A 27660-nucleotide genomic window follows, 5' to 3' on the forward strand; every position below is an offset into this window, starting at 1 on the left:
GCATAGCCCATAAGGCTAGGGTTCCCCTGCAGCACCCATTGCAGAACGGTACCCACAAGGGGTCCGGGAAACCACGGAGTCTGAGTGTCCATCAAGATGTGACCAAGAGGGCGTAAAAGGCAGCCTCCCAAATATATTGTGTCATCAGAGATGTGGTGGGCAAGAATTTGAGGGTGCCCTTGGGCCAACTTGGCACGGGAAGGGGGCCTTCAGGAGATCATGGCCCTCCTGCGGGACCCCGGACCGTGACACACACCCTCAAAGAGAACCTACCATATGGTTAAAACTGGAGTATGCTAATTGTCTGAAGTTTTTATTTTATTTATCCAGTTCTTTAATTATCCCAAGCTTTTAGATGTCTCTGAAACAGTGAAAAGATCTTGTTTATCTCCATTTAATCATAAAAAGGTGTTTTTATTAATTTTTCTAATGGTTTCTGTTATCATTCAATATTTTGTGCGATTCCTTCCTCCAAGACCCGTGCTTGTCACAGCAGGGCCCACTGCCCTTAATATAGTCGCTACTATGTTATCAACTGACTGACTTAATGTTTGTGTTTAAAAAAAGTTTTATGAAATGTTTTTGAATATGTTGAAAAACAAAATATTTGTAAGGAAATCCAAGTTTAATAACAGGTGAGGATTGAGGTTTTCTTAAAAACGAAGAATATATACAGTTAGATATTTTGAAAAAGGAATCACAATACAATCAATGACAGCTTTCCCAAAATATCAGATACTAAGCTGGAGCAAACAGGTTTTGCTGCATCAAGGTCAGCGAAAGTACACCAACACACTCCAACTGAAGTCAAATCTTCACGTATTTCCAGAGTGCAACAAAAATATTCTTAACTAGCAATTAATCGGAAAAATCTTGGCATAGCAAGCTTGTGCTTGCTTCTATTGTATCATTAATAATGACTTCAAATGCCTCACGCTACAAAGCAAGAAAAGGATAGATTTTTACAGAACTGCTCTTTATGAATGGACTCCAGTTATTTGCTTTCAATATAATTGAAAGACTTCAAACACATTTGAGACTGTACCTATATATTTTCACAAGTTGTTTTTATTAGGAGACATACACATTAAGTAGATATCTTGCCTACCTAAGCAAAATTTATTTAGATAATTGCTGTTCATGTCTTTTTGGATTATAGGAATTCTAAAGCATTCCATTCCCCTCATTTAGCACTGTAATTCCTAGTGTCATAACAAAGCCAGAGAAGGACTATGATCTGATGCTTTCTTTTTTATTTTTTTTTTTTTTTTTTTTTTGAGACTGATTAAATATGGCAACCCTGACCTGACAGTGAGCCTGTTCAGTTATTTGAGGACTGATTTCAAGCAGCTGTGCAGGTATGATATATCAATACATATCCAGACCTACATTTCTATGCTCTGTGAATTTGCAAATTTGATTCAAGATGTTTCATTAGCCAAAATGAAGACTGAATAACAAGAAGACAAAAACAAGTAAGAGGGATATGAGCAGTTTTATTCTTGCCAATATTATACTCATAGGTCATGACTACAAGACATTTACTGCGCAGTTGACTAATTAGCTGCACAGGACACATCTTAACATCTACACATGAGCCCCTATTATGGTGCACAAAACTAATAAACTGCAGCAGGATAGAATTTGTAAATGCATGTGTGGCAGCACATGTGTAGATGCTGAACCAGGTGGCTGGGACATGAGGGTGCTTCACTGCTGGAGCTGCCTGCCAGCTAGCCCCATGATAAAACACCCTTTTGCCCCAGTCAGTCCTTCCATAGCACATCAAGCTGAGTCAAAGCAGCCCAGGATTGACGGGCTGACCCTCCAGACTCCTGCCAGCTGGGGCTGCTGCAACCCAGCTCAATATGCTATGGTCTGGATGCACATGTAAGCTGCATGCCCAGGAGCTTCCTGGAAGCAATAACTGCAAAGCAATAATCTCCACAGTTCATTGCTGCACATTAATGGCTTGTATAGCTGTACCCATAGACTCGTAAGAGACAAAGTCATTCACTCATTTCTAATTCTAGAGGTAAAGGAGCCGATGAACTAGATCAAATAATTTTGCTTCTTCAGTATTTCTAGCTCTAACTTTATTAAACTTCAGACCATTTGACTCATTTTCTTGATTATGGTCATCACTATTAATTAAACTCTGTGACAAACAGGGCCCAGGACCCCGTGTCGACATGCTCGCAGACCCAATGTGGGCAAGCCAAGACCCCCAACTCCAGCAGGAAGATTTACCTGGGAGACTCAAAATGAAGGAGTCCTAGCTACACATGGCATCCATGCTGAGATTTAAGAGTCAGCTGTCAATCAAGCTGGGCAGAGCCAGGTTGATGACATGGAGGGGGGGTTTGTTTTTGTTTTTGTTTTTTCATTATTTCTTCTTTTTCTTTTGGGATCACAAGGAGGTCCTTTAAAGAGAACAGGAGGAGCTAGGGGACCTCAGTCCTCAGTTGACCCTCAGACAGAGGGTAAGAACTCTCACAGGCATGCTAGCACTCACCCCTGAGGTGGAGGGGCAGAGCCTAACACCTGGCCTGGAATTCACCAAGAACAGGTATCAATTGGGACCAGAGTCCAGCACTGCAAGAAACCATTGTTACAATGATGGCTGGTGTGCGGTTAAGGTGTAGGAAAGGTGGAGCCCCAATGTTAACCATGCCAGGAACTGTGAATACCCCAAGGGTACTTTTCCCTTTTCCCATTATACTGAACCCCTCCCTTGCAATTACATATCAAGAAAGTCATGACAAATGAGTTGAAGGAAAGAGCATACTCACTTGTAGTACCTGGAAAGGAAGAGATCACTGGCAGATAAGTGTTACTGTCATACTCTCAAGCTATTCAAACAAAATAAATGTTTCTGTGTTCCATACCCTATGCCTACAATGATAAGAAATAAAAAAAATCCTCCTGCCAAATTAAATAAATTATATGAAAATTTAAATTCCAGTTGAGCCCAACAGTCAAGAGTTATAGTCATTTTGAACACTAGTTCATAGATCATGTCCTATTAGACAGCATTTTGGATACTGTCCCTTTCACTACAGTTAAAAAGCAGTTAAGCTTACACATTTTAAAGGATCTCAAGCATACATGTTGGGATATTTAAACATGTTTGGTTTATCGCGAGGTGCTCAAATTCAGTCTGCAGCACCTTGGAATCTGGCCTGCAGGGCTCCCCATAGGTTATGAAATGTGGTGGTGAGGGAGCAGTAGCAGTACTGTTGCTCCTCCCCATAGGCAAAATCCCAATCCCTATCAGCTACACCAGACCTGGGCTACACCCCTTTTACTTCTGGGTGGCCAGGTCAGGGCCAGGCTGTATCTTCTTCTCCCACGGGGCCAGGCCACATCCCCTCCACCCACACAGCTGGTTCTGGGCTGGGCCATGCCCTTTCCCCCCACCCACAAGTCCAGATCATGCCCCACCCATTTGCCCATGGGAATATACCATGCCCCCTGCCCCATGGGGCTGGATCAGGGTTGGGTCATAGCCTGCCCCCCCCACCCCAAAATGTTCAGGTTGATCATCCAAGCCCCTTTCCACTGCATGGATGGATTGGGGCTGAGCTGTCCTCTTCTGTGTGGCTGGTTAGAGCCCCACTGGATCCAGCCCACAGATTGATTCAGCACTGCCCATCTGGCCTGCTGGCCAGAACGGTTGAACACCACCGGTCTAGAGAAAAAAGAGACTTTCAGGAATATCTTCTTTTAAGGTTTCCAATATTTTCAGTATTTCTTGCTTTGGGCCAAACTAGGAACATAACTTTTTTAACAGCCTGACAGTTGCCGCACAAGGAAAACTTCTATAATGATGGAAAATATGCCCTTATTCACCAGTGGAAAAAGGTCATTAATACAGGAGACTGTGTTGTGTTCAGCAATGATGTACACATTATCCATGCCAGTTTAATATTTTTACAATAATATTTGGCTGAGAAAAAAATTGGAGGGATTACTTTTTGGTCAACCCTTGTAAAATGCTGGAGACCCAATATACCTTGCTGACCTCTGAAAAGTAGGGGATTTGAGAGAGTTTGCAACACCACCATATAGGATGTTTTACTTGGCTGAAATAGATTTTAAAAAGCTGTAAAAATGCTAAAATTCATTTCCCAGCAACATACCTTCACTACTATTTTAAGAGTTAAACCATGGTTTAGTGGGCACCCCTGGGCAGTATGATGTATCGTAATGTTACTCTCCTACAAAAAAAAAAAATCTAATTTAAGTAAAAATTACATTTTGACATTATAGTAAGACTCTTCTACAAATATCGAAACCACAAAAGATGTGTGCCTGAAAGATGAAGACTGGCTGATTTTTGTTGTTGTTCTATTATGATGTACTGACCCTTTTGTTGCTAATAATTGCTACATGAGCCATAGTACTCACACTGTGAATCATCAGATTAACAATAAGGAGCATTCTCAATTATAAATTATCATTGGTTGGATGTAGAATAAGTTACTGAAGTAGAAAAGTCATTTTAGTGCAAGTGATACATTATTGCTTAGAGTAAAATGAAGTGTCTGTTTCTAATTAAATCAGCAGTCACTCTGGTTGGAAAACAGACAGTTACAATAGTGATTAAACAGAACTCTTAATATTATAGTAACTCAATTTTAGTAAGTTCTTTCTTCTATAAGCATTAATTTTTAAATACTAATAGCACACAAGGAGTTACTGTATGTGAACATCAGAAGAATAGATCCTATGAGCTTCTATTTAGCAAAGATGACTAGAAACTATTAATCTGATGAGCTGTCACTGAGCCACAAACCAACTAAAAGAATTTTATTCAAAGTACTATGGGTTTTCTTTTTCCAAATGTTGCAATTTGCAACATTTGAATGACTATATATAATTAATTAATTCTAGTTGTTACTACACAAATAGCCACTGATCCATAAAACTACTATGGGCATATAGTGAATCCTCAAGCACAAATGGGCAAGAAAATTTCCATATTTTATACTTCAAAGATACAATGGTTTTTATAAACAGCATACATTATGTTATGACTGCATAAGATTTTATGTATAGAAAACAATACTATCTGGAAAGCTTAGAAAGAAATTAAAAAGAGAGAGACAAAAAAGGCAAAAAACAAATTTCAAAAAGACTGTTATTCTTTGTTAAAATTCTTAAAATATTGCAGATAGATAGAAACAAGCATAAAACCCCTCACATCTAATATTATCTCTGTAACTAGCCAGAAATAATACAACTTGTGACTAGTTACAAGCTATAATTTTTATGAACGTTTGTGTTTAAACATTTGCTGAAAGTACTATATATGTTTCCTCTCTAAGCTGGATGTCCGGGAAGTAAATGAAAGCATTTTCAAAGCAAAGTTATAACTAATAACTCATACTATCACTTCTGGCATTAGAAAGAGAATAAGCACTACATACATAGTTCAGGAGGCATGCATCACAGGGCTCCTGTTTATGAGCTCATCTGTAGATTCAAGTAGGTCAGCAGGATTTAATCTAAATGCTCCTCTAACTAAACTGAGGTTTATATGCTGGGAAGAGACAAAAATTTACATTGCTCAAAAATCAATAGCTAGCTCCACATTTCTGGTGTTTCATTTAAGCAAGTGTTATTGATCTTGAGTTTAACTGCTGAAGATAGTATGTGAACCTTAAATATTCCAAGACTTCATTTCATGAATTGTAGTCCTTAGTAGCATGATTATTTCTTATATATGGTATTATGCTGGAAAAAGGTTAGAGGCCTTTTGAAAATGCTTTACAAAACTATGGAATATGAACTACTACACTACTTGGCACCTGTGACGGCGGCGCACTGCCGTCACGGGCACAAGGAGAGGCGAGGAGAGGCTGCGGGGCAGACCAAACCCTGGAACAGAACCCCGGAGGGGGTAACTTACCTCCAGGAGACCCGGCGGTGCCGGAGCCGAGACTGTGGTGGTAGCTGCAGTCGCGCGAGCCGGCATTACGCCGGCTATTTAAGCAGCTGTTCCCAGTAAGGGAAACAGCTGGGCCAATCGCGGCGGCCAATATGGCTGCTGCAGGAAAGTTTAAAATCCCCAGCAGCACCCGAGGGGAGGGGGAGCCAGAGAGAGATAGAAAGAGCAGACAGCACATCTGGCGTGCTGAGGCTCCTGCTGGGGAAAGGCACCAGCACAAGAGGCAGGAGAAGCCTCTAAACCATGAGCTGAAGAAAGCAAGGGGAAACTTCCTGCTGTGCAACAGATAGCGAGCAGGGAGAGGCCAGTACTCCCCTTGAGAGGAGGAAAGCAAGGGGAATGACAGGGCACGCTGCGTTTGCCAGCACTGCCCCTAGGAGAAATAGAGCCGGGGACAGGTGCAGAATCCCCTGGAATCCACTGGATAAGGGAAGGCAGCTCTGGGAGCAGCCCTACCCAAGGGGAATATTATTTCTAGGGAAGTTAGGAAGGAAGGATGCTAAGCGATATCAGAAGGGTCAGAGAGACAAGAGGCCGGGCTGGCAGAGCTGTACAGCTAAGTCCGAGTCACCGCATTGGTGAAGCCGAAGGTGGGAAAGCCCGCAGAGGACCGAAGGTCACCATCCCACCAGCACGTGATCGGTTGGTGAATGGACGGGGTGTAGGGGTGGCAGAGCCCCGGGAACATTGTAGGCAACAGCTGTGAGTACTCCCATGTTAGGGAACCCCTCTAATAAGGACTCTGCTGGTATATTATTGTGAGAGGGTTCCAGTGAAGTTGTGGCAGGAGGGATGAGGGGAGGGGCTACCTAACCGACGGGTGGCACTAGCCATAAGACCTCTGACATCACAGCACCTGACATAATTCTGAGCTTCAGCCAATATCATAAGAACCACAAATATAAACTTTTAACTTGAAAATTCAAACAGTTGAGCACTCTGGCCCCAGTCCACTAAAATCTCACACATTTAATATTTTCTCTGTAAGTAGCCAGAAATAATAATTCTCCCAGATTTTTTCTCTTGTTAGAGAAGCTTACCTGCCTTAACAAAGTAGAGCGTTGAGGCAATGAAGAGTGTAGAGCCTGCAAGCTTGAAGTGTTGATACTGTTTTGCGGAGGGAGGGGGGAGGAGGTGGCTATGTGCACATTCAGCATGTTCTGCAGGCTCCCTTAGTCTGCTTAGTGACTGATGGCAGCAATGCATAGGGCAACCCTAACTGGCTGAACCAGACTACCCAGGGTCAGCCTACGTTTTTCTGAAGCACAATGTGGAATCGTAAAGAGGACATTTTCTGCTCCCTACTGGAGAATCAGAGACCAGCAAGTGACATGCTTTACCCCCGCTGGGGGGGAAGGAGGGGAGAAGGTGAGGCGGCAGGGGGAAATGCAAGAGGACTATGGCTAGATACAGACATTCAAAAAGCCTAAGGCAGAATCAATCTAAAAGGCTATACAGTTTTCTATAAGTGGTATAGTTTAGATAATAATGAACAGAACATACATTTACCCTTTGGTGGGGGGAAGGGGGAAGCAAATCTTAGACTGGGTTCTGCTATTTTTGAAGAAGTCTCTGTGTGGTGAACTTTTCTGTTACATGTATAGACCATTTTCCAATCACTTATACTAGTAAAAGTGTAATATCTGTACCTGACCTATGTCTGAGAGAAGCCATGGTAGCATGTACAGACATTGTCTTACACATGTCAAACATTGTTGCCCTCCTGGGAGTGATTTTTACCCTGGTTGTTCCCAGATTATTCTTCTGGAGCGGCTATTTTGACACTGGTAGAAAAAGATTGAATAACTGTATATTTATGGTTTCTCCTGGGAGAGCAGCTACTCTCTCAGGAGAAACTGAATGTCTGTATGATACCCTAATGATTGGTGAATCAGAGCCAGATTATTCTATCTCTTGTAGAACTGAGCTTGAAGTGAATTTGACTAAAATCCCCTTTTTTGGATATCTGTCAAAGATGAGGGAGTACATAGGTCCATATTTTGTAAATCTTGGGCCACTCAGTAAAACCACAGTAACAACAAAGTCTCAATTTGGAACGTATTAACCCTTCATTTCTGTTGATTATCTGAGATTTCCTAGGAGATCACATAAGAAGAGTTAACCAAGAGTATATAACCTTTCTCAAAATCAGTGAAGTAACCAGTATTTTAGGAAAACTGTATCCAAATATGTAATAGAAGGGGTGTGCATCAATTTGATAAGCAGGTTCCCTTTGCTTTAATAGCAAAGCTATTAATTCTGTTTGCCTACAGTGAATATCCTTTTCCATGCTACAGACTAATCTATAATCACACACTGTATTCTGCATTTTCAGTATTCATGCCTGACCAACCTAACTGCCTTCTCTGATGAGATGACTGGCTCTGTGGATGTGGGAAGAGCAGTGGACATGATATACCTTGACATTAGCAAGGCTTCTTATACAGTCTCCCACAACGTTCTCGTAAGCAAGCTAAGGAAATACAGGTTGGATAAATAGACTGTAAAGTGGGTAGAGAATGGCTGAATCAGGCTCAGAGGGTAGTAATCAAAAGCTCAATGTCTAGTTGGTAGCTGGTATCGAGGGGAGTACCCCAGGGGTCAATCCTGGGGCTGGTTTTGTTCAATATCATCAGTGGAAGACAGGACCTGAAAGACAGGATGGAGTGCATCCTCAGCAAGTTTGGAGATGACACTAAGCTGGGGGAGTGGGGAGATAGCCCTACTCTCCAGTGTATGTACTAAGATTCAGAGACCTAGAGAAATTGGAGGATTGAACCAAAAGAAATCTCATGAGGTTTAATAAAGAGACGCACGGAACAATCCCATGCACCAGTACAGGTTGGGGACTGACTGGTGAAGCAGTTCTGTAGATAAGTACCTGGGGGTTACAGTGGACAATATGAGCCAATATAAGATGAATATGAGCTATTAGCGCGCCCTTGTTGCCAAGAAGGCTAATAATGTACTGGGTTACATTAGCAGGAGTGTTGCCAGCAGATCGAGGGAAATGATTCTTCCACACTATTCAGAACTGCTGAAGCTATATCTGGAGTACTGTGTCCAATTTTGGGCCCCCCACTTCAGAAAGGATATGAAAAATTGAAGAGAGTCCAGCGGAGGGCAACAAAAATGGTTAGAGAGCTGGAGAACATGACTTCTGAGGAGAGGCTGAGGGAACTGGGCTTATTTAGTCTGGAGAAGAGAAGACTCAATGGTGGCAGATGACAGAACAAGGAGCAATGGCCTCAAGTTTTACAGCAAGGGAGGTTTAGGTTAGATATTAGGAAAAACTCTCACCAGGAGGGTAGTAAAGTGTTGGAACAGGTTACTCAGAGAGGTTGTAGAATCTCCATCCTCAGAGGCTTTTAAGACCTAGCTAGACCTGGATTTTAAGACCTAGCCTTGTCTGGGATGATATATTTGGGCATAGTCTTGCTTTGAAGTTGGACTGCAATACCTCCTGAGATCCCTTCCAACCCTATTTTTTCTATGATTCTCTGTCCACATCCCTATGACTAAAGGTATGCAAAGCTAACTTTGTAATTTTTTCTCCATAAAGTGAATAACCAAAAGATCTGTAAGGACATAACAGAATGGCTACTATACTCAAACCACTCAATTCTCTCTATAAAAAATAAAGAGTAGTAATATATTATGGAATGAAACAGTTTGTAAATTATAGATAGTGCTCCTCATTATGGAGGAAAATATATAAGCATAATTACATAATTCTCCGAGGTATGATGCTTCATAACTTGCAATTTAGAACTGATGTCCAGCAAAATTCCACAGATTTGAGATATAAATGTCAGTACAATTTGCCAACATTGTCAGTAGATATTTGTCAGGCCTGCAATCATGCAGTAAGTTAGAAGCAATATCATATTAAATGATGGCATGAAAAAATAAAAAGAATCAATGCTTATCTATTTTAATTGCTAAGCTTCACTACACACTTTGTTGATTCTTCCCTTTAATTTCTAATGTTGAAGAAAACTAAATTTTCCAACTATGGTTTTTCATTACTTCACTTAATCTGTTGTGGAGCTAATAAAGCTTTTTTTTCCTAGAAACTCAACTTGTATAAAACTGTTCTGATTTTATTTTTGAACAATTAACTGATACCAGCACAATTAAAACATACTCAGTTCCCTATAGGAATAACATTCAAAATACTATACAGCAATGTGTCTCTGGAAAAATAAACTACATTCTTACATTTTTGGGAAAGTTAATGGCCATAGTAAATCCCTCTGCATTTAAAAAGACACTCAAGAATTAGTATTAATATTTACACTGGTATTAAGTTTATAGGCAAACTTGTTGAGAAGGAAGAACTGAAATTATTTTTCAATAGCTAGTGTACCATATTAAGGTACAGAGCGACAAAGCTAAATCCTTCTCTGAAGTCAGGCAGAAGGGAGGCACCTTAGCGGCTAAGGATAGGTAACTACATTACACTTAATATGCTTTAAAGATGTAAAGAACAGACATTCATGGCACATAAAGTGCTTTAAAAATGGTGTATCCCACTCCAGGTTAAATGTGGATGGGTGTGTACTAACCAAAAACACTTCGTTAGAGTATTTTATTGAACATCTGTGCTAGATCTCATTGAGGGTTAACTAAGAGTGTGAGATTACTGCCATCCCAGGTGCATTGTGCAGGGCTGCACTCTAGCCTCAGACAGAGCTCCCTTGCTCTGTCCAAGCACCAGGCCAGCCCTGCCTCCAGCTGTCACTGGCTTGAGTCAGTGACAGCCTCTCATCCCAGCCCCATTTGTAGGTTGTAGGGGCGGGGGTTGAGGTGGAGGAAGGCAGATTTATGTCCCCACAGCTGCCCTGGCCCTGCAGTGTGCCACAGCTTGGGGGGGGGGGGCGGGGGCGGGGGAAGGAGTCTGCGGTCTATCTCCTGATAGCTTACCCATCCAGGCTGCAGTGCACTGCTGCTTGGCCAGGGGGGGCAGGGACTGTAGGGGATGGGGGCTCTGGGGTCTGTATCCCTGTAGCAGCCATGGTGCTACCTGACCGGAGCTGCTGAAGGGGAAGGGCTCGAGGGTTTGTATCCCTGCAGCAGCCTTGTCCAGGCTATACTGAGGCTCTGCCCAACCAGGGCTGCTACAGGAACATAGAACCTGGAGCCCTCCCCCTGTAGCTGGGCAAAACAATGCTGAAGCTGCTGGCTGCAGCTGTCAAGAGACTGGGGGGAACAAGAAAGGGAGCTCCCCCATGCAGACCTGCCCCGCCAGACCCTAGTGATGAAATGATGGGGGGTCCCTTGTGGGAGGAGGGATCTGTTCCCCTCCCTCCCCCCAGCTGCTCTTGACAGTTGTCACCTGGTGAGGGTATGTGGCTGGGGGAGGGACCACTCTGGCAACCTCCTCAGAGGCATTTGGGAGCACCCTCAGCAGCCAATGTGGTCAGGCTGTGTGGCTTTCCTACCCCACCCCCACCCACGCACCAAATAGCAAACATCTGTTCAGTTCAGTCCCACTCTTACTTATAGCACTTTGAATAAAGCACAGTAAGCTGGCGCATTTCTACCAGGGGCTTTTTGAATGCCTGAACTTAGACTAACTGTCTCAGAGAAGCATAAGCTTTCATAGGCAACATCCTACTTCATCAGATGCATTTGATGAAGGCTGTCACCTACAAAAGCGCATCTCTCTCTCTCAACTATATTAAGGTACATAAAAACATTTGCCAGAGTGGTGTTATTGACTGATAGTGTTGCATTCGAAATTTTAGACCAAAAGAAATAACATTGTTTCCAGTAGAAAAAGTAATAACCCAAGTACAATTGACAGACTCTACAGACTTCCAAGATAAGCAGTGATAGTGCTGGTGGTGTTGCTATGAAGAGACCAAAAATCCTCTTTAATTATGAATAGCAGTAGCCAAGAAAAACAAGTGATGCACAGGCCTGTAGCTTACTAGTACAGTTTTGTTAGAAATACATTAAAGCTGTGTAGAACTGAAATCAACTGATAGCTCAATCAAGTTCAGGAATAACCTTAACCTTTTAGGATAAATGCACATTATGGATACTATGGCCATTTCCCCTCTTTTATACCATTTTGAAAACTCCAATAATAGCTTAAAATATCTAGGCACTCAAATTTCTAAGAATCTCCTTAAAAAGTACATTCAGATTCAGCCAGTATATTGCAGGTCTCAGCAAGTCACCTGCTTCAACCCCCAGGACAGATTTTATATATCAATGGCCTTTAGCTGCCCAAGTGTTTTGTTTTCATTAATCAAAAATAATTTGTTTTCCCAGTATTTTGTTGGAGATTACTTGAGTGGAAAAGCATACAGTTGTTGGTGTACTTTAAATGAGAGGCTGAGAGCCATGGGACTCTTCAGCCTGGAAAAGCACAGGCTCAGGGGTGATCTGGTAGTCACCTATAAGTTTATCAGGGTGTTCATCAGGATCTGGGGGAATGTCTGTTCACCAGAGCGCCCCAAGGGATGACAAGACCGAATGGTCACAAAGTCCGCCGTGACCAATTCAGGCTGGATATAAGGAAGAACTTCTCTACTGTCCGATCCCCCAAGGTTTGGAATAAACTGCCACTGGAGGCAGTTCAAGCACCCACTTTGAACGTCTTCAAAGATCCTAAGATCCCTGCTCACTTCCTGTCCCTGGGGCAGGAGGCTGGACTTGATGATCCTCCAGGATCCCTTCCAGCCCAAATGTCTATGAAATTTTGGTATATCAGGAAGTTTGTTTTATGGGCTTTGCCCGATAACACAGCTGGGATTTTTTTTGTTTTTGTTTTTTTGCTAAATTTTTTTTTACTTGCATTACAAATTTTGGTAAGTGCACTTTTTTAGATTATTACATAAAACAAGCACATGAAAAACACGTAGTTATTTTCCTGCAACAAACTATATAAACTTAACTGTTCTCAGTATATCAGTACCAACTTTACATTGAGACTTTATTTGTCAAAATATTCATTAAATATTTACAAACTTTTCAACCTCTGCACAGGCCAGAGCCAGTTTGCGGCATTACACTAAAATCATGTGAAATGTGTATATTGACATGATTCATGAGAGAGCATATGAAATTCAGAGAAGAATTAAATACAGATCTAAGCATAAAAAATGTATATTGATCAAAGTATCACAACGGCTGATTCCTTAAACTTGCATAATACATTACTGATTACTTAAACTTCCTTAAACATATAGGACACTGTTCCAAAAAACTTAATCCCTTTTTTTTAGAGGTGTAAAAGGAGATTGTATTTACTGTACAACTACTCTGCACAAGACCTGTTGACTACATTTAGTTAACTACTCTTAAAAGAGGGTGGGAAGTTATGAGCAAATGACTGTCTTGAAGAACAAATCTCTCTCTCTACCCAAAAACTCTCCTCACTTCTTTGTTACCCTCAATGACAAGTATACTCTTTAAATAGAGGATACACCATTCATTCCATGCAAATTTACATTAAAAATATGTATGAAAAATTAAATATAGATCTAGAAATTTAAGAATGAATACAGATAAACAGGAAAAAAAGGTGGTGTGTCATCTTTTATAAAGATCCCCATTCCAAATATACCCATCAAGTAGTTTTGTTAATCCCAAACCCCTATTCATACAAAACTAATGCTGCACTGTCTGGCATGAACAGCAAGGAAAAAACTGGAGCATAAATAACTCTCTTAGAATCGCAAACCCATTAAGACATCTCCATCATTTACTAACACAGAGAGCAAATTTAGAGACCTTTCATACTGTATATAGGTCAACATCTGTCATTCAGACTACTCATTTCTTACTTCACAAAGCTTTTATGGCTACCACTTAATATATTTAAAAGCAGGTCTGTCAGATTTGCACTGTTGCTGTGTGTGTCAGTCAGCACAGGTTATATTTGCTCATACTCCACTAACCCACCAGTTTAAGTTATGGCTTATTACTAAAAAGAAAAATACTTCACAAAACAAAATTAGTGTTGAAGGATGCAAGTTTTTACTGCTTTTTGAGGATCGATTTTGCAATTTTATAAATAGCGACTGCAAGATTGGGGCTGGAATTATTGACTATAAAAGAGATCATGACAAGAGCAATTACAAAGTTAAACAGGGTTCCCAGTTACATATTGCATTCTGTCCTTGATATAAAAATGTGAGATTCATGCTTTCAAGCATATGAGAATTAAGTCTTCTTAACACCTAGAACCTAGTGAGTAATTAAAGCGTTGCTGTACTTTTTTAAATAACTTGCAGCAATGGCATAGTGGTATTGCATGTTTGCTTGTCTCTCACTGATTCCACACAAGTAAATGTACATTTCTTTAAAGTGGCAGGCATAATAGCTCTGATCTCTTGGGACGCGTCTACTCATGCAGGCACGTGCACTTGCAGCAGCTCAAATAAAAGCGGTACAAATTTGAGCCGGGGCTTTTTGCCTCAGCACACGTGCCCAGACATGCACTTTGGTGTGAGACAAGTTGTGCCACTTGAGGCAAAATAACCCTGCCTGGCTCCTCCCAGATCTACAGCCAGGGGGAGCTAGAGCCTGCTGGCCCCAGCAACTTAAAAAGCTGCCTTGTCCTGGCCCCATCAGTACAAAAATTGGCCTGGCCAATTAGTACCTGGGGACACTATGCCTTGTGCCAGCTGAAGCAGCCCTGAGAGTTCCCTGCACCTTCTACCCAGTGCAGGTGTCTGGCAGTGGGGGCTGCTGCCTGTCTGAGACCTGCTGCCACCTGCGACAGCACGTGGCCCCAAGGCTGTGTGCCTGCCAGACCCGGATGGGGGCTGCACAGCCAGTAGATGCATCTGCCCCTCTGGGCCAGCTGGCAGTGGTCTGTGGCTGCAGAGTTGGCCTTTGTGCGGCACTGCTGCCATGTGTGTCCCTGCCCAGCCATCTCGGCAGCTATTGCCTGGAAGAAGTTCCCAGTGTGGTGCCCTGCTTTGAACTGTCAAAGCATGTCCTCCTGGCACCAACTAGCCAGGAGGTCAGCCACCTCCAGCTGGGTCCAAGGTGCCAGCTTTGAGCAGGCTCCTCTGCCTAGGTCCTGCCACTTGCCTCCCTTGCAGGAATTCTGGTGTCCCCTATTTGAAAACTGAAAAATCCCTGATTAAAAAAAATCCCAAAGTCACTCTGTAAAATACCCAAAAATCCATGTTCTTCCACAATTAAAACAAAAGACCACTATATAAAAAGAGGGAGCAAGAGAGAGACAGTTCCCTGCCCTGCTTTTTTGCCTGGGGTACTTTTTGACCCCTGGGTATCCAGGGGTCTAGTATTGTCCGCCGCACTGCAAATTTGCAGCATGGGGAACATTTTTTTTTGTTCCCGCACATGCCTGTTGCAGCATCTCAAAGGACTTTGAGATGCTGCAAGAGGCATGTGCACACTCATCTGGATGCACCCTTGGATGTTATCCAATATATTTTCACATAAATTTATTGGTTTAAATCTTTGCTAAATTTGAGGCCAACAGACAGTGAGGCCAATGAATATTTTTCAATGATTACCTTAATATTAAGTTGGTAAATGAGGTAAAGATTGTTAGCAGTTTATGTCTCTGGCCAAGGCAACAGAAAAGGCTAACCTGTCAATGGTGACATCTTTGATGCTAATATTGGCTCTATTTGGGGATTCCTAGCTTTTAAAGTTTTACTCTTCACACTCCAAGCCTGTCCTTTACCACTGCAATACAAGACTTAAAGTGATAATGCAATGAAGCTTGTGAAATCACAGGCTTAGAGCAGGAGAAGGTGCGGCCTTCACAGATGTATTAATTTTTTACTATATGGAAGAGTCCTCTCTTTTCCATTAGAATATTTGAACAAGCCTATAGACTCGTCTAATGGAAACAGTTTCCTATTATTTTGGTTTTTAAAAATATTTTATGGAAAAGATATGAATTTCCAATTTAGTTATGTTACAGTGATGTGCCACTAATATATATCATTTGCAACATGAGCAGCCTATGTGCACGCCATCCAGAAGATTGGGGAAGAAGAAGAGAACACAGGGACAGATAGGACAAGGAATAGAAAGCAGAGCAAGAAATCAGACAGTCAGAACAGGGCAGGGAGTAGAAAGCAGAATGACAGATACAGCAGGGGAAGGGGGTTGGACTGGTATTAAGGGGGGGTGAGGGCCTTACCTTGTGGTATGCCTGCCAAAAAGGCTAGTCCCTACTACTTTCTATAAGTTAATTGTTGTTCTTTATGAGATGTATTCAGTCTACACATATCAGCATAGGAATATATTATTTCAGACAGGACAGGTATTTAGTTAATATTCACTGGATGCATCAATACGAGACACTAACTGTTCAGAACACTAATTCTACTGCACATCAGTGCATCGTGGCAAAAACCATGCTATTGCACTAATGTGCTATTGCACTACTGTGCATTAGCATCACTTAAAAGGCATGCATATTATTGCAGCTACTAAACTTAATGCACCGTAACCATGGCGCATTAATGCATGTGTAGACATGTTTACTTACTCTCTAATCTTTGCCTCCATAGAAGTCTCTGTATAGTTTTCTACAATAGCCATCTCTCCTGTAAATGTTTTCCTCAACAGACATTTTCAAACCTTACAGTATGGTCCAAAAACATTTAAAGTAAAATTAAATTAATGTATCTGATTAACCACTGTAAAATGTATAAATATACTGTGGGCAGTTAGTTCCCAAGTGCATGTCCCAGATAAACAAGTGTGTTTATTGAAAAGCAGAATCAATGTTTTCTTAAAATTTAAACAGAATAAATATACAAAATGCTTTTTCTCCCTACTGTGCTCAAGTCGAACAAAAACTAGAAACCAAATTAAGTTATGATTCCAGCAGTAAAAAAGCATTTAAGAAATAACTAAAAAATATTTTAAAATATTTACATTTTTCATTATGTAGAGGAGATTTCATATGATGACAACCCATTATTTTATCAGCATTGTCTTAAATTATGTAAATTGTAACCCTTTGTTAATATAAATCTGGCATCAGATCAGTTTCAAAAGTTGCCTTCATCAGAGGTTCAATGTCCAGTTGGAAGGAGGCATTGAATGGGGCTCTCCAGGAGTCTGTGCTGGGTCCAATACTGTTTAATATCTTTTTTAATGATTTGGAAGATGGCACTGAGTAAACACTTTGAAAATATCATCAAGTTGGGTTTAGCTGCAGACACTGTGGACAGTAGGGCAAAGATTCAGAATGACCTTGATAAGCTGGAGAAATGGTCCAAAAATCAATCAAATTAAATTCAGTAAGGACAAGTGCAAAGTCCTGCTCTTAAGACAGAGAAAATCAGATGCACAAATACAGCCAGGGGAATGATTGACTGCAATAAAGTACTACAGAAAAGGATCTGGGGGTTACAGTAGACCAGAAGCTGAATGTGAGATAATGGTGTGCTCTTCTTGCAAAAAAGACCAATAATATACTGGGCATCATTAATAGGAGCATCACTTGCAAATCAAGGGAAGTGCACCTTCACTAGTGCAGCCTCACTTGGAGTATTCTTTCCAGTTTTGGGCCCCTCACTTAAAAAAAAAAAAAAAAAAAAATGTGGAAAAATTAGAGTCCATCAGAGAAAGACAAAAATTATTAGAGGTCTGGGAAACAGAAATTATAAGAAAGGTTGGAAGAAATAGGATTATTTAGTCCAGAGATGAGAACACTGAGTGAGTAGGGGAGAAGGGGGATTTGATATGTATTCATGAACCTAAAGAGTGGTTAAAAAGAGAATGGAGAAAAGCTGTGTACACATGTTCAAATGATCTGGGAGAATTCTCCCAGGTTTGTTCTCCCGGTATATACTTGGAGACGCCTGAAGGCACTGGAATGTTGAGGCCTGGAAGAGCCGACAGCTTGCAGTGCTAATGCTGTACAGCCAGGAAGCCCTTGTGCACACATCTCAGCATACTATACATGCTCCCTTAGTCTGCATAAAGACAGAATGGCAATAGGCACAGGGAACACCCAATTGGCTGACCTAGCCTGCTCAAGGTCAGCCTGTGTCTCCTTGCAGCTCAGTGTAGGGACTATGAAAAGGGATATGTTCTGCTCCCTGTTCATAGTTTCATAGCGTTCAGTAGAGTACAGAGATTCCAAACAAGCCCAAGGTGGAATTGATCTAAGTTATGGGGTTTTCTGTAAGCAGTGTACTTTAGATCAGTAGCAAACAGAATACACATTTGCCATTTGGTGGCGGGGTACAAATCTTAGACTGGGTTCTCTTATTTTTAAACCAGTGCCAAACTTCTGTTCTGTTATGGGTATAGACTGGTTTCCAATCACTTATACCAGTAAAAGTGCTGTCTGTATGGAGCCACTGTCTCCCTTGGGAAGAGGTAAAGGAAAGGAGGACACAATAAAGAACACAAAAATAGTGTGTAACTTCTGAATAACCTGAATTCCTCAGTCCCAACATTGGTAGTAAGAGATTTTTAGATGACTTCCAGTACAGAATTTCCAAGTACAACCCTTTGCCAGACTTTCAGGTTTATGAATAAATTTTATACTGATATAACTATTTCAGTTAGCAGGGTGATTTAAAAAAAATGTGTTATGCCCCTAGTATGCATGCATTTACAGCAATATTGAAGTGTTAACACATTATAATTACATTGGCAGAGAAATAGTTCTGATCACATTAAGGGCATTATGTAATTTTAACTATATCGGTGCTAAAGAAGTGCAATTTCTATGTGTAGACAAAACCCTAGTAGGGTTCAGTTAAATATTAGATTCAGAAATGTGTGTGTGCTGGAAGCTCCCATTAAGTCACTAATCAGGGTTTTTGTTGGATCTCATTCTCACCCCCACACCCTTTTTCTTCCTCTTAGGACTCCTTTTAAGTGTTAGACAAATCTCCTCCAGTCTAACATCAAAAACATACTGACAGAAATAAGACTGCAATCTTCTCTCTAGCAATACCACCCACTGATCCATGAATAAGTGTTCCAGCTTCAAGGCACATCACTGCTGTAAAGCTACCCCTTTGAGTTTCAAAGAACTGCTCCTCGTCTTGTGTCCTGAGATCTAGAAACCTGCTGTAGTTAGTGGGCGAGTCAAAAACTGAAATCTGAGTTTACAGCATGCAGTAGAAAATACCTTTTTTAAAAAGAATAATCCACCACGTTTTGTAAGATAACAGCAAAGAACAGCATTTTAGAGGTAATATTCATGCACATTTCTTCCATGTTAAAATTATTTTGCCTGAATTTCTTCATTTAATAGTTAAAAGTATAAAGATAAATTGTATATTGTTTTACAAAGAATGTAGTGAGCTCTTGGAAATATTCATTAAGATTACAGTCGTAAACAATGATTCATACATTTTACCTTGACATTGTGTGAACTGTGGGTGGGGTATGGGGGTAGGCATGTCCCATGAGTGGGGTAAGGGGGGCAGATGGTACCAGCAAGGGGTGAGGGAGGGCAGGTGGGACCCACAGGTGAGGTAAGGGGGACAGGTACAACCTGCAGGGTTGGCATCCAGGACTGTCTGGTTGGGTCCATGGTGGGGGAGCTGGGAATCAGGGGCTACTTTTAAACCCCTAACTCCCCCGAGTAAACCTATACACACATCCCTCCAGCCCTTCCCCACACCATGATTTACTTAGTAAGCTCTATAGTGTTTTTCCTAGGCCCTTGGGTTCCAGGGATGGGGTACTCACTGAGACCTCCATGCCTCTGGGGTTCTGCCCTCGAGTCAGCATTCAGCAGAGACTGATGAGATGATAAACAGCTTCATCTTTGTTAGGAAACAGGATTCAGCAATTCACATTCTCACAGCTTGCAGGGGGAACCATCCACACCATCAAACCACACCAAAATGACATCAGGGGGAAAACTGGACTGTTCCACTGCAGGCCCCTTAAAGGTAAATTCCATATACCATATCCCTCTTTTTAACTATGAAAGCTTCCTCTTAAATTGTTGAATGTTCATCAGTAGTTACTTTAGCTTGTAACATTTCAGGATTGTGGAGCCAGACATTGCTAGCACTTGGCTCATCAATGGGGTCTAGCCTTTACTGCTATCCCATTACATAGTCCTCATACTTCACTGGCAGCTTCACCACATGTCCACTCTTAGTACGCATGGTGTCATCAGGTGTCTCTGTGGGTACCAGTGGATTCTCTGAAATGTAATGAAACTCTTGCTCTTGGTGGTCTGGTTTTACTTTTGATGTTTGTTCTGCTACCATCTCTTGAGGTGAATCAACATGTTCTGCTAGTACCAATGAGTAATCCTTTTTTAAGTGTCTTCTGTTCCTCCTGTAGACATTATCACAGGGAGGGTTCACCATTTAGGAACACGGTTCATCCCTTTTTGCCATAATGGACACTGGTATCCAACTTGTACTTGTTTGTGTCCTTACTTTCTCCCCCTCTCATAGAGGTGGCAAGAATGCAGCCATGTGATCATAGTACTTCTTTTAGTGCCTTTGAAGTTTCCACAACTTGTGGGAGACATTCAATGGTAGTCTAGGAGTCAGCACTGCCATTGTAGCAGGGAGTGTACTGCGCAAAAGTCTCCCCATCAGAGCTACACTGGAGCATACTCAAGACCCATAATGGGTCAATATTCCAGAGATTGAGTAAAGCTGGTGTAGATCTGAACCATCCTACAATGTCTTCTTAAACATTGATCTGATCGTCTGAACTGTGAGTTCAGCCTGACCATTGGATTGTGTATAACCCAAACTAGAATGGGTGATGGTTATGCCCCAGTCTATCGCAAATCGACTTTGGCAACAGGGGAAGCATGGCAGTATCAATTGCCACTTCTCCCGCATCACCAAATTTCCTGATCCATGGGGAGCCCTGCAGGCTGGAAGCCATGGCTTCATAGGCTAGAAGTTGAGCACCCCTGCACTATAGCATATCTTCATAGTATATTTCATTCAGTATAAAATACATTTTCTGAAGGGACTGTATTTACAGCATAGAAAGATGGTGGTTTGTCGGGACCAAGCTTGGGGGACAGTTATATAGCATAGCAAAGAACGATAAATTCAAATTTACTTTAAAAGGGAAGAGTTGAGGTGTATTATTTCAAGAAATAACTTGTTTTGCAAAAACAATCAAGGAAAACATGCTGTGGACATAGGGAAAAGGAAACTTTTGTAAATTTATGGAACACATACATAAGGTCACATTAACTGAAGCAAAAATATACATTATTTTCATCCAACGTATTTTAAATAAGAGGGTAATACTGCATTTATAGTCTAAATCTATTGCAAACCCATACTCCAAATATTGCATGTGTCTAAAATACCACGGCCCAGTCTTCCTTAGTAATACCCACTTCATGTTATAAATAGGGACTATTGGCTGAATTTTATGAAGGAGTATATCTTGGTACTAATAGAAGAGTTTGTGCTTTGGGAACCCAGAATTGTAAGACTGTGTATCAAGTTACTAATATAGTTCTGACTATACAAATGAGACAATATCACAGTACTGTGGGAATGATTGGTCTATTACCTGTGTGAAACCTCTGAACATGGGTAGGGTTAATTAGACTGTGGTAGGAATTTTCCAAAAGACTGTGTAGACTCTTACTGAGCTGAAAGCTTATGCATTTGATAAAAAAGTGGACCTTCTCTTCAGCTGAATTGCCTTTTGAGATCTTATTAAATATTCATATGATATCACGAGTATAACATAGCACCAAAAAATGAAATACATATTTCCTCCAAGTCCAGCGTTTTTGCAAGGAAAACTTGTAGAAACAAAATCACCAGCAATTTATACAATAGTTGGAGACTTTTCCCATTGCTACAGAGCCTGCATTTACATCAGCAGAAAAGGCTTTTTAAGTTTGAGGCAATATTTTTTTTCTGCTCCCATTAGAGTGAGACCAGTAGCTTCTCAGTTATTGATTGCTTTTAAATGAAGCTTTTAGCATAGTAACTCAAATAGAAGTTATCTCACTTGCATAAGCCCTACCAAGCCAGTAAAAAAGCTTTGCTCCCGAAACCATCCTCAGAGCCTGGGGGAAAAGAAATGCCAATCACTTCATCATGCAATGGATGTTGTCCTGTTACCTGACCTTACTCCATGAAGTCATTTGTATGTTTGCTAAGTTTGTAGGGAGACAAATGTTTTTAAATAAGAATCTTCAAGACCTTCTTCATGGACACTAATATATGCAATTTGTACTGTAGTTCGAAAGGTTGTGTTTAAAAGAAAAATTCATTTATGAAAATTAAAGTATTGCAAAATTAGCATCATGCTACTGGTGATTGGAACAGTGTTACACAGTCTTAACTTAGCATTTTCCCCTGCTTAAATATTTTTTATTTATGTTGTTTCCAAAGAATATTCACTAGACAATTCAGTGACATAATATGTTGTGAAATGTAAATGCACTGTTAGCATTTAATTTATTCTTCATACCACTAAGCACTGACTTAGCTTTTTAAAATACTAATGCATCTCTCATAGAACATATGAATGTCTTCAACCCTATTCTGAAGGCATTAATTTACTGTTCATATACAAAAATGCAGAATTCCTTGAGGGAAAATTGTTATAAAGTACTACAACTAATTAAAACATCAATCAGGGTTTCTGCCAGGTGTAAATGTATATGTACATATGAAATGTACATAAATGTACATATACATATGAAATACATATGCAGGTATATTGCACATTGTATCAATTTTCCATTTTTTTGAAGAGCACCTATAGGTAAACTCTTGATATTTGTTGTTGCTGTTAAATTTTTAACTATAACTATGGATATTGTACCTGCATAATGTTCTTGTTCTCCCTCTTTCCTTGCTTTTTCTACTTACATAGAAATAGAACAAAATCTCACTCCAAATATTTAATTAATAAGTAGATAGCTGTAAATTAAACATTTAATAAGAAATCATGTTAGAAAAGAATAAGTTATTTAAGAGGTTAAATTAAACAAGGCACTGTTAGGACTTTTACTAGGAAAACCACATACTGGAGTTGCAAATTATGTAACTGGAACAATTTTTCACCCTGGCCCTAAATGGAACTCCTTTTTGTTCACAGATAATTCTAGGTGTAATTTTACACTCCAAGTTTTTTTGCAGTTGGAAAAATGAAGGCTGGCATCTGAAAATCTGACCCACATCAGTTTCCCTATCATAGATTCCAGCTATTAAAAAGAACAAAATATAAACTTCCTTGCCTTCTCCAAAACATTTTAGTTTAAAACTGTAATCAACATGAGCTAGTAAAGTACTTGTGCAGTATACCAAAACTAGATTAGCAGTATATTTTGTGGAATACTTTTTCCATGTTAAGAGAAACAAGGAAAGACTTTCATTATCTGGCTAAGAATAAGAATTAGATTAGTAATTTTCTCATTTCATCATTATCTCATTCCTGTTCCACAGAGCTGTTTTAACCCTGATGGAATGATCTTTATCACAATATTATTCAAGTGAGTTGCTCTCATTTAGTCATAAATTTAAGTCATTATGGAGCAAATGAGATTGGACTGATTATATGATGAACACCTATCTGAAGATATTTCTTCATCAAAACAAATATAAAAAGCTATCTATAGACCCAACCCAATCTTTCCTGATAGATTTCCAGCAAGGAATGCATGGCACTAATTTATAAAGCGATTACATTTCAGAAAGTAGAAAATAGCATTCAAGTAACTTCAAAACGTTATACAGTTTGTGTTGCCCTCCTCAGCTGTACCATTCTTTTCCCCTTCATGTCTTGGTCTAACATGTAGCTTGCCATGTCTTCCTTAAATTTACACATTATTAGCAAAAAAAAAGAAAGTTATTTTTGCTATGAACTCTATGACCCTTACAGGGTAAGGAGCACTATGTAGAGACCTAATGACTGTAGGGTCCACCCTTATGTTACACCATACAGAACTGAGGATTGAGGTCCTAATTTATCAAATTAAAAAAGTATGCACTTGAGCAGTCTCATTGCTGTTAGTAGGACTATATGTGTACTTAAAGTACATCCTTAAAAGTGCTCTGGCCAGATATTTTTGATCTGCCTTAAAAATGTCAAGTTAAGGTCCCAAATGGTGTAATTTTTTTTGCATGGAGGTATGCAGATTTATATTAGCTGAGGCAGTGGTGGCCAGCATGGCACAAATAAATCCCTGCCTACACCCCTGCCAAGTGCCTTTCTGATCCTGATCCCTACCCTTCTCCCCACAAAGCATACCTGACAGGTTTTGCACCCTGGAGCACTGGAAAAGGTGGCTTCAGCCTCCAGCCATGTGGAGGAAAGGTAGGATGCTGATGTGAGAGGAGAAGTTATGGCCAATAGCCAGGTTAACCCTTCTTGGCCCCTCAACAGCTGTAGTTTTATATGGCAAGCAAGGATCTGAAACCTTTAAGTCAGTAGCATCAGTAGCAGGGCCAAAGAAGGGTTTATTTGGTTTTTGGCAGTGACACCTGACATCTCTTTTTGAAGAAGAGTCCTGCCCCCTCCCCAATCTGCTCCATGAGGCCAGAGGCTAAAATCCCTGACCTTGAATCTACCCTGCCTTTAACTAAGCATCCAGGGTTCATCTACCATATACAGCAGCTGCCTGTGACATGTATGCCATGGGTTAGCCACCCCTGAGCCAAGGGTCTCGTCCACTAGCTCTTACTTGTCAGTTTAATGCCACATCTATCAATGACATTGTATGATTGTATAAATCTATATATTTGTTTAAAACTTATAGAGGTATTTAAAATTGATAGTGAACATGCGATTAGTGTCTGGGGTCATATTTGCCTCTCTCCCATTCCTGTAAATGTTACCTTTTTTTCCATGACTCACCCAACCAAAATAAAAGGAAGGATGAAATAACTGGGCCTTGTTTTGATCATGTTTCTTTATGTTCTTTACTTCATCTTCCTTTTAGTTGCATGGTTATTTGATCCAGAGAAGAACAGCCTAATACTTAAATATAGGGCTGTCAAGGTTTTTATGAAGTTTTGCCTTAAGGTGTCTAGAAATAAATTCCCAAGGGTTGGTTCTGTGTATCCTCAGGACACAAACTGTACATTAATTTATTTGAACACTGTGACAAACTTAATTTTCCTTTTTGACATATAACCCTTTTTCCCATAGAACTAAACATATCTGATTTCACCCATACAGTTTGCCACAGATTTCATTTTTTCCCCATTAATGTTTCTATTATCTATAGAATCAACTTAGATTAATTTTTATCACTTATTTTAAAGCCAGAAAACCCTAAAACATGTATACTGAAAAGCTAAATTAACAAAATAGTAAATATGATGCTTGGAAATGCTACCAAATCTTACGGTATTAGCATCTGTATTTAAAGTTAATGCTTATTGTTAGTAGTAAGGTAAGGAAATTTGGGTTTTGTTTTTCCTTTGTTTTTTTATTTAAGAAAGAGGCTTTGAATAACCTCTTAGTCTATGAGCCCGTTTATTGACACAAATAAAAATTAAATAAATATGACAATTGGAACTAATGTAATGCTTGATATCAATTAATTCAGCATTCCTGAATCTGGATTTATGCCCAATAATTGTGTTTTCAGCATTTTTGTGTGTCTGACCCCTGTAGAATAAACTAACCATTTAAATTGTAAATTACATTGTAGCTTCTTGGCAATCAAGGTTCCTTGGGTGAATTTGATATCTTTTATTAGACCAACCCAAATGGTTGGAGAATAGTTATTAAGCAAGCTTTTGGGTTCAAAAACCCTTCGTCCTTGTAGCTTCTTGTCATTTATTACCATTTTGTATTATGAGACCTAATGGGGGGGGGGGGGGCGGTTGGTAATTTTTGTCCCAATTCTGCAAAATATGCACAGTTGAGTATCCCTATTAAAGTCAATAAGATTACTCACCAGCATAAAACTACACACATGTGTACAGTTGTATTTGCATAATCAAAGCTTCCAGGCTTAATATTCTTTACTCATTTATCTTGTACATCAAGAATTTCCGTGTCAGGAAAGTCAGCCCATTTATTTTGTTTTTTCTAAGGAAATGAGCTTAACTCAAATGTAAAATTACAAGTCAAAGATTTGTTCACATTACAGTACTGATGTACCAATCTGAACAATTTCTCTGTTGAAATCTAATTTGTTATTCTTTTCCAGTGCTTCTATATCCCTGCAAGTCTTTCAAGTATAATCATCTAGCCCTTCTCTCATTTCATGTGATTACACTTTAAACAAATATCTAAGAACATGCTTATGTACTTTGCTGAACCATGTTGTTTTGATACTTTTATTGTGCCTTGTCATCTTTAATGGCTATATTTAGGACTGTGGTATTTGGGACAGCTTATATAGCAGAAGGTGATTAGGAAAGGGGAAGAAACAGTGGAAACAGACATTGCTTGATGTCTCATTTTTGCCAGCATAAAAATTATGGCAGCAAAAATGATGGGCTAATAGATGTCACTACACATTGTCATGCAACATGAGAGGAAATTTAGTGGCACATGAAAAGGTAGTAAGAGATTCTGACACTTTATTGCAACAGACATCTATTAGCTCAGTGGCAGGAGAGTACAAGTAGCCTGAGCTACTCATGCTCTCCAGCCATCCCCAGCAGGGGAACAGAGAGCCTCAAATCCCCTGGAGCACCTGCCCAGCTTTCCCCAGGGTAGAAATCTCAGGATGTCTCTCCTAAGTGGGGAAGTCAGGATTTCCTGCTCAGCTAGAAATTCTAAGAGCAAGTCTTACAGGCCCCCCCAGCCCATGCTGGGGAGCAGGAAATCCCCTGCAAGGGATTTCCCAATGAGCATCTGCAGTGGAGAGGGGGAAACTCCCATCAGAGTTCCCCCCACTCTGCTTTAAGACACATGTACAAGGAAAAAACTTGCAGGGGATTTCCCCACATGTGTATCTGTACCCCAACCCAAGGTGCATGTGTGAAATATTTTTGGGGGGGGAGGCGTCACTCCTATGGGGTGGGACACCCAAGTCAGGGCATGGCACACAGCAACATCTATAGATGTCTACAGCATGATCAGCTGTGCCAAGACATATCACAGCGCAGCTGATCAAATTCCACAGAAGATGTCTGTTTGCCGTCTAAAAGACTCACAAAATGTTACTGTTTAATGCTGCATAGATTGTTTACAATATTGTTTTAACTGTTTGTGTTTTATTTCTGATAAATTAATTAAAATTAGTTTTTCTCATTTATCTGTATTTTCATAAGAAAAAAACCTCTTTTTGAAAAAATTGTATCTTTCTCCAAACCTAACGTATCAAGTGACATGGGTGTGCCTTACAATTCACTGGCAGTTGTCCTTAAATTTTTCTCTTTTCTTAGGTGAGGACTTCCATAAACATACTTTTCATCAAAGTCCTTTCATTTTCATTATCTTAATCATCAAGTATGTTTGGTTGCTAATTTGTTTTCTGGTAGGTGATATAGCTACTGAAAAACAGGTGCAAGATAAGTTAGCAGTTGCCAGCTCTCGTTTGTTTGTGTCACTTTTTTTTTTTTAAGATTAGGAAGCAAAACTGCATTTGTTTATAAGTTTACTAAATGACAACATATTTAGAGTTTACAATATTTAGAGTTCTTAGCAATATAAAGGCATAAAAAACTGTAAGATGTCATTTTAAAACAGCTGGCAAAAACATTTTCTGCTTTCCCGTATTTACATAAAGCCATCCAAGATGCCATGTTTAGCTTCTCTAGAAGTACATCTGTATAACACCTGCAAACAAGCAAGATCTTATTTGT

The 27660-nt window shown here is 40.1% G+C and overlaps 1 long non-coding RNA gene across 3 annotated transcripts in view; it reads left to right on the forward strand.

Moving 5' to 3' along the window:
- LOC132252225 (uncharacterized) overlaps positions 1-27660 on the forward strand; it is a 49701-nt gene that overhangs the window by 568 nt on the left and 21473 nt on the right. Inside the window, exons 2-4 of one of the 3 annotated variants that reach the window (XR_009464126.1) lie at positions 1281-1358; positions 18791-19121; positions 19711-19830. This is a non-coding gene — a long non-coding RNA (uncharacterized LOC132252225). The remainder of the gene's footprint in view (positions 1-1280; positions 1359-18790; positions 19122-19710; positions 19831-27660) is intronic. The other 2 variants (XR_009464124.1, XR_009464125.1) reach the window with 2 other exon arrangements.

Source organism: Alligator mississippiensis, chromosome 8 (genome assembly GCF_030867095.1).
Source record: "Alligator mississippiensis isolate rAllMis1 chromosome 8, rAllMis1, whole genome shotgun sequence".
NCBI classification, from domain to species: domain Eukaryota; kingdom Metazoa; phylum Chordata; order Crocodylia; family Alligatoridae; genus Alligator; species Alligator mississippiensis.